We start from the raw sequence: 17,649 nt of genomic DNA, 5'->3' as shown, positions 1-17,649 counted from the left end.
AAAAAAAAAAAAAAAAAAAAAAAACCTGAGTTCCACAGGTGTTACCATCAGTACTGACCAGCGGAGGCTGAGGCTCTGCCCAGGGTGTGCCTGGAGGCGGGAAGGAGCTTCCTGAGAGAGGATGATGCCCAGCCACCTCGGTGGTTTTGTCCACAGTGAGGCAGGACTGCGGTCCTCCTGCTCTCTTGTGATGTTGCAGTTATAAACAGAGCTGCGTACAAGGTCTGAAAGATGTGTTCAATAAATATACGGAAGTAGTTCATATTTCTTCCAGCTGTCTGGACGTTTTCATGTTCAGGTTTTGAAAATAAACAACTTCATTTTGGTCACTGGTTTTAAAACATCTTGGTATTAAGATTTGCATTTATTCTGTTTTGTTTTTGTTTCATTTTGTGATACTGGGCATTGAACCCAGAGAATGCGATGTCTCAAACCTTATTTTTCATTTTTGTTTTTAGACAAGATCTTGCTAGCTTGTCCATGCTGGCCTCAAAATTAGAACCCTCCTGCTTCAGCCTCCTGAGTGGCTGGGATTATAGCAATGTGCCTGGCACATGGATTGTTTTGTAATACTTTGCATGTGACCTTGTACCCCTATTCAGGCTATTTTGTTTGATATTTTCTACTTCAGATTTTATTTCACCTGAGTAGTTCATCTGAACCTCTAAAACTACATTATAAAATACCTTAATTACTTAAATTAGGAACAGATTAATTATCTCCAGTGTACAAATTCAAATTAATTTCATTACAAACCAGAGGTTCAGAATGACTAATCTTGGTGTGTTTAAGGAACCAAGCGATTGTTTTCTTTTTCTTGCTGACTTCCTTTTTCATCCTTCAGGTGAAGACATACTGGATTCAATTTGATGGATTTCTGTCCACCAAATACGCTAACAGGAACGAGAAATGTGCAAAGAAATTTTAGGTGCATCTTATAAACCAGCCAGAAACCTGTGTGTCTGAGGTTTCTGGGGGAACAATCTGTGAGTCATTTTAAAAAACAAACACACTCATAATCACAGTGCGTGTTGTTACCATGGTAATTAGGCCTGTAGAGTTGGCTTGCTTATGTTTCCGGATAGGGACGAGGGGAGAGAATCAGACAATTCAGAGCTTTGCCTGTCAGCTCTGATTTGCCTGTTGCAGGAGAGTTTGGGGCTTTCCTGCGAAGGCACTCCCTGGCATCCCGAGGGGGAGGGAAGGAGCCCCGGCATCTTGCCTTGGTGTGAACTAGAAGCTAGCCACGTTATTGTGGGGTATTGCACTTCACAGGGGAGAAAAGGATCAATCGGCATTCTCTTGGGAAGAAGGGGAAAAATAGTTTCTTTACTTGGTACATAATTACATGCAAGTCTCTGAGGTCAACATGCGCAACAGGAACAAGGCTCTAATGATTCTTTAACCGGTGCCAAATGCCATTGGCATAGCATTGTTGCAGATTTAAATGATCCTCGGTGTATTACCCTTATAATTAGAGGGAGCTTGTAACTAAATCATTGTTTCTGATCTGATTCACAAGTAGACCCAGTGTCTATGCTTTATGGACTGAGTATGACTCTTACCTTGGGCCACTATCTTAGAACACAGGCTCACGGGTCACCAAGGAGACAAGCGAAGTTATGGGATCTCTGCTGAATCTGTCTTGCCAGGGAGAATAAAATCAAAGCGCACCCTTGGGTGGTGGCATCCCAGTGCTCTTGGGCCAGTGGAATGACTGGAGGAATTCACCTCAGTGGTACCTTTTGCAGAAGAAATCCCATTCATTTAAATATGAGCGCGCATAGAAAATTGTTTTTAAAACTTTCTAAATTCACTTTAAGAAGTCCGGGTATCCTCTTAAAAGTATAATTATAATATATGGACTGAAATATTAGTTTTAGAGCATATTTCAAGTAGATTTTAAAGCAGGTTTTATTTAGCATTGAGACAACTTTTCCTTATTAAAAATATTTTTTTTTCAAAAAGGCTTGAAATAAAGTGAGGTGCGACTGAAGGGTCTTATAAATTTTTTTCTTTGGGGTTTTTTGAGACAGGGTCTTGCTATGCAGTTCAGGCAGGCCTCAACCTTGTGGAGATCCTCCTGCTTCAGCCTCCTGAGTGTTAGGATTATAGGCATGTGTACCACACCAGGTGCACAAACACCTGGTTGGGTTTTATAAATTTTAGTTTGTGTGTATGTGTGTGTGTGTGTGAGAGAGAGAGAGAGAGAGATATGTCTTGCTGAGTAACATAACTACTTCCATAGATTTTATTTTCATTCTCATATGTGGAGAGTAGGCATCTATTGTCCAAACTTCATTTTGGGTTTCATTTTCTCATATTAGTAAAAGAAATTAATTTTTTTTCTGATCATGGAAGTCACTCATTGCAAATTCGAAAATGCTGAAAATTGTAAAGGAAATATAGGAATGATCTCATGTATTAATTTAGTTATTGTTGAACTGGATATAACAAAGTCCTGATTTTACAGTGGCTGACAGAAGTTAGAAGCTATTTCTCTTTAACTGAACCATCCATAGGTTACCTGTGACTGACAAGACATTTCTACTCTACGGGACCATGCAGGGACTCAGGGTTCTCCAGTCACGTTGGTGCATCTTTCCTGGCTTGTTTCTTTTGGTTTTGTGGGCTAAGATGGCTTTCCATGGAGACCCCACTATAGCCAGCCAGGAGGAAGAAAGGTGGAAGGAGAGGGCGTTACCCAGAAGTTATGTATCACTTTGGCTTCCGTCCCACTGCTATTGATCACAGAGCCACACACCTAGCAGCAAGGGAGGCTGAAAAAAATAAGTAGCTACTTTTGGCATAAATGTGCATCATTTAGATTTCTATTAAAAACATGGAAAAAAAGGAGAGCAGATTTGGGGACATATTAACAATTTCTGCCAGTTTCATTGCCCTACGAAACAGAGGTAATATTTTGTTTACACGCTGATGTGTTTTCTTCCATTTCTTTCCTGAAAAATATATGTGTATCAGAAAGATATCTTTTTTTTTTTTTTTTTTTTTTTTCGTTTTTCTCCGGTACCGGGAACCGAACTCACAACCTTGCACTTGCCAGGCAGGTGCTTTTGCCGCTGAGCTAAATCCCCAGCCCCTCAGAAAGATATCTTGTATAGTGCATACTGGAAAACATTATATTTGCACAGAATATATATGTCTGTATAATATGCAAAATGTTCTATTAGCATGTATATGGATGATACATGAGAAAATGTATTAAAATAGAAAAAATACAGTAGAAAATATACAGTAGGAAAGTATCACATACCCCTTAATTTGGGGGATACAGTGCATGACTCCCACTGGATGCTTGAAACTGCAGGTGGTACCAAACCCTGAATACATCATGTCTTTTCATATATGTTCATACCATTCATAAGTGAATGGTATGAACATTCATTTCACTACAGTGAAGTTTAGTTTATAAGCTAAACACAGTAAGAGACAACACTAATAAAGTAAGACAGTTATACCAATATACTGTCATAAAAATTATGTGAATGTGGTCTTTCTCTCGAAATACCTCATAATATTCCCTTTCCCCTTCTTGTGATGACAGATAATTCAGGGAGTGCCATGGCGTTAGGCCACCAGGAAGGGTAATTTGAACACAGATTCTATGAGATCTCCCAACAGGGGATCTGATAACTGAGATGTCTACCAAGTGACTCTGAGGCAGGTAGCATCGACAGTGTGGGCATTCTGCAAAAGGGGGTGATTCATGTCCTGGTCTGGATGGGGTAGAGTGTGTGAGATTTCATCACATGATTTAGAGTGGGGTGCGAGTGAAAATGTAGGGATTATTTATTTCTAGCACTTCCCCTTTAATATTATCAGATCCCATTCAACTGCAAGTAACTGATACCAAGCAAAGTGCAAGCTCTGGAGGGAGGGATGAAATTTATGTATGCATAAATTTGTATACAGTATTTGAAACTCAATCGAGGTCACATTATTTATGACATTTTATATTTATCTGGTTTTTGCTTAACAGTATCACACACAGCTTTGTGTTTTTGTCATCATTTAAATTTTTTTGTATTTGTTGTTTGTTCTACCACATGGAGTTTGTATTTAATTTCGGAGGTTGTAGTTTGATAATCAGGTTCTTTGCAACCCCATGGTGATCATTCTTTGTCTACTTTTTGTTGTTGTCATTGTTCAAGTCAAGGAGTGGTATCGCCTCAATAATGGAAACATACCTGAGTCTCTTTACCAAACTTCTTTGCAGAGAGATTGTGCCACTTGACACTGTGAGTGCTGGTGTCTGTCACCCTTGCACAAGCTTGTTTTGCAAGTCCCACTTAGCCCTTGTTTCCCCAGGGCCCATTCTCTGAAAATAGGTTGCTTTCTGCCCTTGGCTTGTTTTCTTTCCCTTTGCTGTCATTAATCATGAGATAATGGTTTTTTAAATAACTTGGGCTTGTTTTAAAACACATGTGCCGGTAGAGTAGTCTGGGATTATGGTTCGTTGGGTCTAGATTGCAACATACCTGCCAGCCTGGAGCGGTGTGAGATTTCCAGAAACACCCATGTTCATTGGGTTCTGGGACCCGATGGGAATTTGGTTTCTACCCACAATCAGACAACTCTTGATCCTGTTTCAGAACAAAATAAGAGTGGCGAAGTGGCCCTGAGGCTTTGGGGCTGGGCATGCTGCAATTTTTGAGAGGAAGGAAGCGCCTCTGTGTAGGAACCTTCTCATTCTCAGATATGAAGCAGAATTCAGCCAACTGCTCGACATTCACAGTAGGCATTTGTGGCTAAAGGTGTGAATGCCTTTCCCACCCCTAAATAGCCTGTAGACACCTTGGATGCTAAAGCTATGGTTATTAACCAGGAACTTGTCCTGCTATGCCAGACACACACAAACTGTATGTATTCCGCCTCCATCCCCAACGCCTGGAACAAGTGTTTCCCATCTCTGCAGCTTTGATTCTGGAGGGACAAATCAGGTTAGGTCAGCAGGAAACATTCTCATTTGTCCCACGGCACAGGTAATCTCTACCACCAAGAGCTCTGCTCCCCTACATTACTCTGCAGCCCTGGTGAGCTCTGTTCTCTTGCAAGCTAGCGAATTTCCCAGAGAAATGGACTCCTATTTCACATACTGTATCTGTTTCTTAAGAGAGAAGAAGTTCATAAAATGTTTCTGGACTCCAAAATGTGAACCCGTAAGACCCCCCTGCCCTTAGAACTGTACCACCATTTCCTGCAACGGTGACAGAGCCTTCACTGACTCTCATGTATTGTGCTATTTTTTTGTTTTCTTAAAACATACATTTTTTTTCCTCTGTTTTCTCAACAGCCAGATCCGCCAGTGAGCCTCAGGCTTTGGGAACTGAAGAGGTAAGAATTCTGAATATTTTCTTCTAAGATTGTCTTTAACCAGAACTTCAAGGTAGGTTAAAAATATCTTAAGTCGTTCTGTAGATGAAAGCATTGAAGTATGTGATGTTTTGTGCATGAGAAACACTCAGAGGGTCTTTAAAAACATTGACATGACTTTGGGATTTAACAACTTCATTAAAAATTCTCTGTAATGATAGTTAAAATTGGATTTTCACCCAGATTTTCCAATTATCTTCTGAAAATCTGAGCTGGAAAACTTTTGAAGCCGCTGCTTTAACAAAACACAGCCTTATAGCACCAAGCATGATTAATGAGTTGTAGACAGGAGGACAGGGCCTGTGCCAGACAGAAGCTCCGATCAGATTAGATCAACGAAGGTAAACCCCGCTCTAGCAGATGGATCACAGACCTGGCGAACTTGCTTTCCTGACAAATACAACAGTAACAACACTAACAACAACGAAAAGGTCAGTCTGTTGCTGGTGGGGCTCCTTCTGGAAGAAGCTTCACCCGTGAAAGTAGCTAAAACCCTGCAAATCTGGGGGTAGACTTGAAAGATCACCGTGATCCTGAGACAGATTGGATATCTGCTCCAGCCAAGACACACAGTTTCCTCTAGTCAGTGATTTAAGTTCCCCTCCCCACCTCCTTTTACAATTTGACTTCATTAGGAAGAATTTCAAGTGTATACCGAAGCAGAGATAATAATACAATCAAATCTTGTACCCTCACCACCCAATATCAACAGTTACCAACTCAGGTCCAATATTATTTCATTTATACTCCTACTCTCTTCTTTCCTCCAGAATTTTACTGACTGGCAGGCTGAATCTGATTGTTGGCTTTCTAATTTTTATTTATATGACAGTTTCATGGCTACAGAAAATGCTAATAAAAAGTAAACATGCTTATAGCGGAATCAATTTACTGGGCTTAATCAGTTTGTTGGACATGGTAATTGATTCATTCATTCAGCAAATATTTAGCCCTAATTAGGCACCAGACCTTCCTTAGGATAAGAGGGTCAGTTTTCTTTAACTCACATTTATGAAGTTCTCCAGTCTGAACTTAACATCTCCAGATAAGGTTATCCATTTGTGACACCCTGGCAGAATGAAACAAAGACGCTCCACATCCAACCGTAATGGTTACATGTAAACATTAGAGGCCACAATTTCAAAACGCCACAATTCCTGAAGGCTGTTTCTCCCACTTGTTTTAATGTACTGGTATGGTGCAAGCACAACCTGAAACAAGCCTTCTCCAAGCCCTCCCCGCAGATAAAGCTTTCTCTTTTATCATGTTTATGCAGCAACCTGCCTCTCTCGTAAGAAAAGCTCCGAGAGCAGGCATGGTTTCTGACTTGTTAACAGTTTTGCAGCCAGTGTGTCTGGCGCTTGTTATATATTTAATAAAACTGTTGAATGAATGAACAAAAGAATGAAAGGCAGATGCTAGAAATATGAAGATGGGAAACACACAGGCCTGGCCCCAGAGCTGCTCAGCCTCATGGGGGGAAAACATGGCCAAACATGAGACCTCTGTGTGAGGGGAGAGCAGCAACTGTGGGTACAGGAGGACAGGGCTGGCCTGGCGGTCGCGGGGCAGGGAAACGCTGTGGGTGAAGCCGCGGGAGCTGTGGAGCAGAGCACCCTCAGCCAGAGAAGAAAGGACAGCGGAGGCTCCGGGAGTAAGGGAGCATGTGTGGAAGACGGAGGTCCCAAAGGGCCTGGTGTGATCGGAGAGATTTAGTACAGCCTGGGCATGGCCAGGAAGTAGCAGACTGAGGAGTGGCTTGGGAAATAGACTGAGGGACGCTCGAAAGGACCCCGTGTGCCATCCATGCCCAAGAGTCCTGGCTTCTCTGCTGGGTGGGATGCAGCAAGGGACATGGAATCAGGATTTTCTTTGAGAGGATAATTCCTTATGCAGCAGGGTGCATGGAAAGAAAAGAGAGTGTAGGGGCCTTGGGTCTACAAACGATGGGCTGGATTTGGAAAGGCTGATGGAACTGTGGAGTGGAGAAGAGGAAGACATTGAGAAGAACTCCCAAATGTCTCTTTGGGAAGGGTGGGTGGGGAGGGATGACACGGCTGTAAACACAGAACAGAAGATAGGATTCAGATCCGAGTGACCGCATGCACATGGCTTGTCCCATAGGCTGCTCTCCCCTGGGTAGATGACGGCTACACGTTAGTCTCCAGGGATGCTTTGAAAACAGGGACACACAGACCCTTTCCAACCCCCTGAGCCAGAATCTTTAGGGGAGAACCCTGGACAACTGTAGTCTTTAAAGCTCCCCAGATGATTTAAAAATGTAGCCAGAACTAAGAGTCTGTGGTCTAGAGCTTATTAGCAGAAACCCTTTTTGTGTGTATGCTTTTAGGAGCATGCATAACCTCTTATACCCTAGAATCACATCACTCAAATATAAGGAAAATATCTTCCAAGTGATGGCTAGGACAGCCCTACATTCTACCCAAATGTTGCTAATAACAAGAGCTGTTTTATAAGCATCTGATGTTCTTTGATGTTTGCATTGATTCCTTTCATGCTAATCAGTGGACTGAAAATTTTCAAATTGATCCACACGGGGTTTCTCAGTGGGGGTTGCTAATATGTTGATGAGATGATTTTTCACTGCGGTCTCTGGGACTCTTTGTTGGCTTGAAGAAGGTGTCTTCCAGTCATTGTGACATGCAGAATGCCTTAGAGAGACGTTCAGAACTACTGCATCTCAGCACACCACTTTAAAGAGATTACCTGGCATTTTCCACTCCCACTTACAAACGCTTTTGCTTCATGCAAAATGACCCATTTCAGTTATGCTCGGTGGTTTTGGGTGTAAGTGGTCTTGGTGCTTAACAAACTAAAGAAAGCAACTAAATGAAGTGGATAAGTGAAAGGAGGTATTGTTTTGTACTCCCAGGGATTCTGAGAGTATTTGGTCTAGCACTAAATCTATTTTTTTAAGTCTGCATAGAGAAGCAAATTAAACACGAGGTAAGCAATGGTCAAATATTGAGGTCTGAAGAGGCTACTGAGGCATCATGCAAACTGTACCACCGCAGTGATGAAAAGTGTATTAGTTGTCTGTTGCTTCTGTGACACATTACCAACTTAGTGGCTTGAAGCAATACAACTTGGACAGTTGTGTGGGTTGGTTCTGTAGGGATCTCACTATAGAAGAGCTGCCTTTCCAAAGGCTCTAGAGAGAATCCATTTCCTTGTCTAGCTCTGGTTGTTAAGGACCCATGTGATAAGGTTGAGCACACCTGGATAAACCCGGATAATCTCCTCATCATAAAGTCCTTAGTTTAATCACATCTTCAAAGTCTCTTTATCCAGATAAGGTTACACATTCACAGGTTCTGGGGATAAGGGCATGGGTAGAGTTAGGGGGCTGCAATTCTGCCTGGTGCAAAGTAGAGCGATTAGTTGTTCAGAAAGGTAGGAAGGTTTTAGGTAGTAGAGATGGGATCTTATAACATCTAATTACACAGAATTGAGACGGTTTCGAGTTCCCAAGTTAATGAAGCAAGTTCTTGTCTTGGCTCTGTAATTCCTGTTTTATAGGTAGAAGTACTATGGCTTTTTGGTTTTCTTGGAGTATTGGCATTGGAGCCGGTGGACAGGTTGAAGTCCAATGGCCCTTTCTTGGCCAGACTTTCTGGTACTGTAGGTGTGGCGTGCAGACAGTTTGCTGCTTTTGGCATTTCTCCAACTCCAGAGAGTTTGCCTACCACACACAGGTTCCAAGGTATTTGAATAGAACCAAAGAAAAGTGAGGCTCTTATTTTATGCTGTCATGCCTGCCTGTCATAGTATGCAGTATTTATTAGGCTATAAAATGTGGAAATTGGGAGTAAAATAATGTAATATTTCAGAACCTCATGTAGTAGTGTTATTTAACATAGCCAACTTCTAGGCATAGTTTAATTGTCTCCATATATTAGGTAGGTCATCCCTGCAAAGCAAGAAACCATTTCTTGCCTGGTGAAGAAAGTGGACTACTGGGTTATTTATGAAAACCATCTTTAGAGTGGAATGTGGCTGGAAATTTTTGGTGCAGATTTTCAGTTTTTTTGTTGTTTTTGTCACAAATCCCCTTTCTGTCCACTTTTAGATATTCCAGCAGCACAATTCTGTAGTCCAAACATAGGGCAACAAACAGACTAAGGGGTTTCCTGGGATGTAGGACTTTCAGTACTAAACCCAGGAGAATTCTAGGATATTCAGATATGTGGTCACCCTAGATGTGTAACAAAATGGCTCCAGTGGAAAGTAGCCCCATGTCATGTTTGATGGATTTATTTTTTAAGCAAAGGATCTATTTTAATTTTATTTTTTTGGCACTGGGAATCGAACTCACAACCTCACACTTGCCAGGCAGGCACTGCGCCACTGAGCTTTATCCCCAACCCTGATGGATTGTTAAAATAGAAATTTTAATTGAACTAAATAATGAAGACAATCACCATGGTTTGTGTTGAAAATGGCAGTGAACCCAACTCTTCTGACAAATGCTAGCCTTGTGCACAGTTAACCCTGCATGTTCATAAATTCTGTCTATGGATTCAATCAATGACAGATGGAAAATATTTGGGAAAAAATTGCTTTTACACTGAATATGTACATACTTTTTTTTCTTGTCCTTATTCCCTAAGTAATACTGTACAACAACTATTTACATAGCATTTGCTTTGCAGGAGATATTCTAGAGATAAGAGTATATGGAAAGATGTAGTAGGTTTTATGTAAATACCATGTGATTTAATTTAAGGGACTTGAGCATCACAGATATTGTACCTTCTATGAATACTGAGAGGTGACTCTACATGTTGGTCCAAGCTGCCTTAATAACTGCTAGGCCTCCTTGAATCCTTTTGAGCGTGTCAGCTCAGATGAAGCTATAAAACCCAAGTCTGCCAGGGTTTGGGAAAAAAATTGCTGCTGGCTTTAACCTTGCCTTTGGTGTAAAGAAATTGAACATCCGCCAGTGCACACATGCTCATATGAGATGGCATAGATGGTTTAGGAAGAGATAATTATTAGGAAGACTCTCTTATGCCCGAGGGGAGAAGATTGGAGTGGATGGTGGCTTGGCCTCCTACCTGGCTGTAAGAGCTCCATGTAACATGGTCATAATCCCAGCACTCTGGGAGGCTGAGGCAGGAAAATGGCAAGTTTGAGTCCAGCCTAGGCTAAATTTAGTGACTTAGCAAGACCCTGTCTCAAAGTGAAAACAAAAACCCTTCATGCTTCCAACAGCCCAGGGGTAGGCTTCTTACCCAGATGATGCTGCCCTTGGTAAAGACACTTGCTCAGCCGCTCCTCTCGGCTTCCTCTGTATCTTTCTCCATGTCATCGCCCATTACCCACAGCAAAGCCAGGCTGAGAAACTACAGATGCGGGAGATCCTAGGGCTTCATCTCTTACATTTCTGTGGCTTCTGTTTGGACATTTTTATTCTCTAAACCATTGGGACTAAGCAAAGAGAGCTGCTAAGTGCACTTGGAAGAGCAATAAGTTGGCTTCCCCAGAATAGGCATTTGGCTTTTAGGAACTGGCAGTCTTTTTTCAAAAGAAAAAAAAAAAAGTATTTCATCATTTTCTGTCTTTCAAACTGCCCTAGTTGGTAGATCCAAGGAATTCTCTTTCAATTATTCCCCCCGCAACACACACACAGAAAAAAGATTCAGCACTATCAGACACTGAGGTAAGATCTAGATTTCTGATAGTAATAGGTTCTAGACAGAATTGTGAATTACTTTCACATTGAGTTTCTTCCTTCTAGCGCTTCCAATGCTGGTCATATTTCATTAAGATTAGCTTTGGGACTGAGGGTATAGCTGAGTGGTAGATCATTTTCCCAGCATCCAAGAGGCCTTGAGTTTAATCTCCAGCACTGAGGAAGGAAGGAAGGAAGGAAGGAAGGAAGGAAGGAAGGAAGGAAGGAAGGAAGGAAGGAAAGAAAGAAGGAGAAGGCTCATTCAGCTTTAAACCTCTACTGGTTTTTGTGAATCAATAAATTCCACAAGAAATGAAATCAGATCCTTATGCTGTAATTTAAACCCAGATTTGCTTAGTCTTTTCCGAGGAGAAATTACAGTGGAAGTATAAATAATAGATCAAAAAGACTACTTTTCAGAGTACTGGGTTTCTACTAATTATTAGGGTCATGTCACTGGATGGAGGTGATACTTTCATAGCTTTGTGAATGTATGAAATGCCTTTGAACCGTGTGCTGTAAAATGGTTAATTTTGTATTATGTAAATTTTAAATCAAAGACAAACAGGTTCATGTCTGAACTTCAAGAGGGGGAGAATAAAGCTCCTTCTGTCTACATCCAAATTCTGGAAGAAGTCTACATCCACTTGAATGCACTTATGTTAAATTTCTAGACCTAAATTATTGATCTATTCTGTTCCATTGAGAGAAGATATTTGGACTTATAAGTATTTGCGAGGTAAATTAAATAAACTGTGAAGGGGGTGAGAAGAGAACCTCTCAGAGAGTTAAGACAGTAATTGTTTTTAAAATGTATGGTTTTTGTTACTAGTTTATTGGCTGGGCTATCCTTGGCAAAGTTATGTACAAAAAAGGGGGTTTTGTAGTTTAATAATTTAAAACACTGGGCTTTCTTCTATGTATCATGGGATAGAAGTTGTATCTACTAGACTGGAAAGGTTTTAATAGCTATAGTAGCATACTGTAATTGGAAATGATAAAATGGAAAGAATCCAGATGTGATAACTTAATGAAATGTGATCAAAGTAGCAAATTTCATATATAGAAATATCTTTTATTAAAATATCTCCTTAGATATCCCAAAGGCCATCACCTGACGAGGACTTGTTTCAAGGGATGACGCACAGAGGTTCAAAAGCAATCCTTGGTTTAATTATGAAAAATTGGGGCTTTAACTTTCATCTAGATTTAGAGGTAACCTTTCTACAGAGATGTAACTAAGCAAACACTATAGCACTTAGCCCATGCATAGCATTCAAAGTTCATAGGCGTGGTATCATTTTTAAAAATGCTGCATATTTTTTAGCTCTGGCATATGCTGCCGTGTAACCTTTATTTTCTTAGAAAATATCACAGTCCCTTCACTGCCCCATGCTGTGGTTCCTCAAAGCCCATCGTTCTGATGCTACTTGGAAAGTATGCTCAGGGAAATAGTCACCGAGTTGAGAGGTAGTCACATGTACCATGTTTTAATAGTTGAGAATTAAGACAGTAGATTTCATTTTTGATGTGTGAATGTATAAAAGTTTAAATTCATATCCTCAGCAGGTAGAAATGAGCATTTCTCAGTATGATTCATGAAAAAAAAGCATATTGACACAGAAGAAAATGAGGTTTCATTTATTTATTTTCTTTTTTTTTTTTTTTTTTTTTATAATCTTTTTGAGACAGGGTCTCGCTATGCAGTTCAGGCTGGCCTTGAGCTCACCTTGTTGCCCAGGCTGGCCTTGAACACAACAATCCTCCTGTCTCAGCCTCCCTGGGATTACAGGGCTGCCCCACCGGGCCCAGCCTGAGGTTTTATTTAGTGATATTAATTTTACTTTACTAGTTAGATGGGGGCTCAGAATGTAGCTCAGCGGCACAAGCGCCTGCCTAGCAATTACAAAGTCATGAGTTCAGTTCCCAAGATCAAAAAAAAAAAAAAACTAGATAGAAATATCTGGTTTGATCAACAATAAGAAGTTTTACAAGTTTTTAAGCACCTGAACCTACAGTAGGTGTATACTATGCTCTTTTTCTGTGATAACAATGGTTTTAATTTTTTATCAGTTTTTTTATTATAGAAAGAATACATGTGAAAGAAAAAAAAGAATATATGTGAAAGAGTCTTAAAATTCAAGTAGTAAAGAAGGCATGAATAAAAATTGAAAGATTTTTTTTTTCCACGTCCAGCTTCTAGCCTCCCTCCTGAGAGGCAGCCACTGTTAATAGTTCCTTGCGTGTGTTCCAGAAATTCTCCATCTCCTGGTTAATCTGTATTGAAAAGGTGAGTACGTCAAGCACCAGCGAACCATCTGCTTAGAAGCTTCTCTTCCAAGCTCAGCCTTGTACTTTTGAAACACTATTTGATGCTTCTTTTTGAAACGAACCTTTTAAAACTGAAAGAGTGAAAATGTCAAAACCAAAGTGATGCTAATGCTGAGGGCTGGCAGTGGGGAGAGCTACCACAGAGGAATGCTAATGTGTAATCTGAATGCCCATGACATTTGTGTAGGGAACGACAGCCCCGGACAGCGTGCAGTTCTTTTCTGATTTTCAAGTCATCTGGAGTGCATTATCTCCCTGTACCCTTATGATGACCTTGTAAGGCAGGAACTGTTTATTTCATAAAAGAGGATGTTGTGGTTCCCAGAGGTTAAGGAACTTGCTCATGGCCACACAGCTGACCGGTGACAGGACCAGGACCGGAAGCCAAGTTTTTTCCCAGACCACATTAGTGACTGCGAGGATGAGGGAAGCTTAGCAACATCTCCGTGGCTTCTGGGAGACCCACTGTGAAGGGGCTGGGGATGGGCACAGTCCCAAGATCTGCTCCCATCGTCCTTCTGCCCGTGCCTGGTAGGCAGGGTACTTAAGGCGGCGCCCAAACGAGGGTGACTGGCTCTTGCCTCAACTTCCCCAGGCACTGTTCTCTTCCTATTTTTTTGTTTGTCTAGGCCAGAGGGGTGGGGACTTCACCCAAGCTGATTAAGCCATCATATCTCATCCGCACACCACAAGGGTTGGTTCAGAGTGTGGACAGAAGACCAGCAGGGGCCAGTGGTTCTCCCTCCACATTCTCCAGCTCAAGCTTCTGTCCAGCACCATTTTCCCCGACGTCAAGGCAGTAGGAATCAGACAAGGCCATGATCCAGTCTGCTGAGAAAATGAAGTCCAGTGGACAGAGAGGACGGTGTGGCAGGGAGGGAGGGAGAGGACAGGAGGAGAAGAGAGAAGAGAGTGTGCAGGTGGACGAGGGAGCTGAAACACCTTCATGGTCCCAGCCAGTACATCTCCATTTTTTGTCTAAGCTAATTCAAGTTGTTACTGAAAGAGTCTGGACTGGTATCTTCAGGCCTTCATTTCCCTATCTGTAAGCAGGGTTTATAAGGTTTGCCCTGACTATATCTGAACTGTTATAAGTATCAGTTGAGATAAGAAAAAGGAAAGCACTTTGTAAACTGTAAAATATTACATGACCATGAGATGATATTATTCGTTGGTACATTACACTGAGTTAGGGAAAGTTGAAAGAATGAAATCACCACTCATTTGGAAAATAAGAAGAGATCTTTGTGAGAGCCATCTGGTTTTATGTGGAATTAAATGGAAGCTGCCAGAGTTCCCCAGATTTTCTTTTGTAAATTTGCTCTCAGATATTCTTAAATTCTAGTAGATACTCATAATAAATGTAAGGATATATTTTTCCTTCCTGGCTCAGGCTAATTCAGTGGCTTTCTCTTTTCTATCTCCTGTTCATTCTCTCTCTCTCTCTCTCACACACACACACACACACACACACACACACACCACAAACAGAGCATCATATTAATATTTCAACACTTTAATTTTTTTTTACTTAAAAGAACTTACAAATTCCCGCTACGTAGCATTTTGGCTTTATCAGAGAAAAAAATCACTGAAAAAAATAAAACTTAAAGCGGCTATTCTAGCTGTGCTTCATCTGAGAATGATACAATTGCGGTGATTCTGGTATGAGAAGTTAGCTATTTAAGCTATAACTTGGGGTTAGCTGGATCAAGAGGCATCTTTTTTTTTTAAAAAAAGACATAATCTTTAGTATAAGCTCTGAGTAATCAAAACTACTTGAGATTATAACTTATTCATGACACAAGAAACAACACTTCACTTTGATAGCATTTTTCACTATATATGATAATATCTCTCAATGAGGAAAAACAGATGGTACCTCTCTGAAATCCTGAATTTGCCATTTAGGCAGTTTTTATTCTAGCAAACTTCTTTTTTCCTTATATGTCGTAGTTAGGGTGGAAAAAGTGATTGAAAACCTCAATCTAAGTCGAATAGCATATGCAAAAAGGTTGAAGGCTATGGAAATATGATTTATAAGCGTAAAGAAACACAATCTCTCAACCTGAAAAGGTTTTACATATCTCACACTTTAAATCTGTGAAATGTAACCAGGACTTTCACTGGTCCCCCAAGTGTCTGTGACCTTACACAATCACCAGTGCATATTGGTGTGAGGGTGAATCAGGGCGGCCTGACTATCCCACTCCACACCCCACCTAGCCTGGTATCAACACCATGCATGTTGGTATTTTCATATAAACCAAGGACTTAGAACAAGCTGTTACTGTGAATGAGGCTTTCTCTGGGTCCTCCATCAGAAAAATGCCAGCTGCATTGGTACCAACTGGCATCTGCAAGCTGGTTCATTTCATTTCGTTTATTTTATTTATTTATTTTTTGGTGCGGGGAATTGAACTCAAGACCTTGCGCTTGCCAGGCAAGCGCTGTACCGCTGAGTTATCTCCATGGCCCCAAGTCTATCAATTTTAGCAGAGTTTAATTAATAAAGAGAATCTGTCCAAGGCAATAGGCAGTGTGTAGGGGACTTGTGAAGAAGTGCACAGTTCAGGGTTTATGCCACCCTTTGCCCCAAAGCAATGAGAGATGTGAAGAGAGGGCCTCTTGTGTGGACCCGATGCCTCTGGTGAAGGGGAACAGCCCTGGGGGCACAGGTCCCAGGAAACACACAGCCTAAACTGACTCCTCTCTCTGACTCTCATCTGCTTCTGCTCCCCACTGGCCAAACCCAACTGGAAGGCAGAGAGCAAGCAAGGCTGCTACTCAGTCCATGCAGTTTGGTCTCCTGGGCCACAGAGCCTGGTGGAACAGGATGGAGAGTGGATTGGAAGGAGCACATAGAAGATAATCAGCCCAGTTCATCCTCATTATGCAAATCTTGCATGAATGAAAGGACAACACTGAAAATATAATCATCTTGCAAAAAAATTGTGTTAGCCTACCTTCACATTGTCCTTAAGTTTACTCAATCAAGGCCATAGCGCCTATTCAAATGGACCCAAATCCACCTTGGCAAGTTACTGAACTCTCTACCTCAACTTTCCCCATGTGCAAAAGTAAGACTATTTTGACTTACTACAAAATTATATGCAAAACCAAGGAAGTGTGAGCTCAGCCGTTCATACAAGGTGATTAGGAGGAGGATCCTCCACGCACTCGCCCTGTTCAGCGGTGAGATGGGAACCTCAACCTACGGTTCAAGTTTGCTGCAAAAAGTAACCGGGCACTGCAGAGCAGCGTTAGCTAGCTCGCATCTCTGGGCCTCCCATCATCAAAGGAATGACCGTTATTCCGAAGAGAGGTAGTGCTTGCTAGGAGGTTGAATGGCCAGTTTTTGGTTTTAATCTCCAGTGAATTGTTTTCATTCCTTTGACCTGGAGACTAAGATTACTTGCCTTGATCTAATCTAGATTAAGCACTCTGATCCAGTGAAAATGAAAAAGTCAACTGAATCAGGTAAATCTTCATAATTAGAGAGGTGTTTGTGGCAACATAAACTGACAGTCAACGGCAAAAAAAATGTGGGACGCTACCCTACAGGATAAACCAGAAAGTGTCTTTACTCGGGAAATGCTGGCATGAGTGAGTCTGTGATGCAACAGTAAGATAATATGGTACAGAAAAGGGAGCATAGACTTTGGGATAAAAAAGAGAGAGATGTCAGTTTAACACTGTGATCACCTTGGCAAGTTACTGAACTCAACTGAACTCTGTACCTCAACTTTCCTCGTGTGCAAAATAAGACTATTTTGACTTACTACAAAATTACGTGCAAAATAAAGGGAGTGTTTTCCATCCAGTGTCATGCAGGTATTTAGGGGATAGATAAGCCTCTTTCAAACAGCTTGAGGCATAGTTGATAGATAAAACTCTGTGCATATTCTACATATATAATTTGATGATCAGATATATTCAGTCTTTTTGAGATATATTGTTTTTAAAAATATTTCTTTATGGAAGTATAATTAATATGTGATACATGGCATATTTAAAGTATATGATTTGGTGAACTTTTTGTGAAGAGCGCAGTGTTCATAAGCTTTAATACAGAGAATCTATTTTATATTTATTAAACTTAGTTTCTGCAGCTATGGTTTGGCCTTATACAAAGTATCTTCATGATACAGTAGAGTTAATTTTTACTGGTCTCATACACCTACGAAAAACTGCTACAATCAAGAAAATGAACATATCCACTCCAAAGT

The 17,649-nt window shown here is 41.0% G+C and overlaps 1 protein-coding gene across 2 annotated transcripts in view; it reads left to right on the top strand.

Annotated features, from left to right (window-relative positions):
- The window catches only part of Gng2 (guanine nucleotide binding protein (G protein), gamma 2), a 103,539-nt gene that overhangs the window by 13,547 nt on the left and 72,343 nt on the right, over positions 1-17,649 (top strand). The window contains exons 2-3 of one of the 2 annotated variants that reach the window (XM_013510328.1): positions 5,315-5,355; positions 13,286-13,379. The gene's annotated coding sequence lies outside the window, so the exon portion shown is untranslated. The remainder of the gene's footprint in view (positions 1-5,314; positions 5,356-13,285; positions 13,380-17,649) is intronic. The other variant, XM_005376788.2, reaches the window with a different exon arrangement.

The sequence above is a fragment of the Chinchilla lanigera genome, unplaced genomic scaffold (assembly GCF_000276665.1).
Source record: "Chinchilla lanigera isolate Chin_1 unplaced genomic scaffold, ChiLan1.0 scaffold00008, whole genome shotgun sequence".
Classification (NCBI taxonomy): domain Eukaryota; kingdom Metazoa; phylum Chordata; class Mammalia; order Rodentia; family Chinchillidae; genus Chinchilla; species Chinchilla lanigera.
Note: the sequence above shows the minus strand (reverse complement) of the source record. Positions and strands in the feature narration are given on the sequence as shown.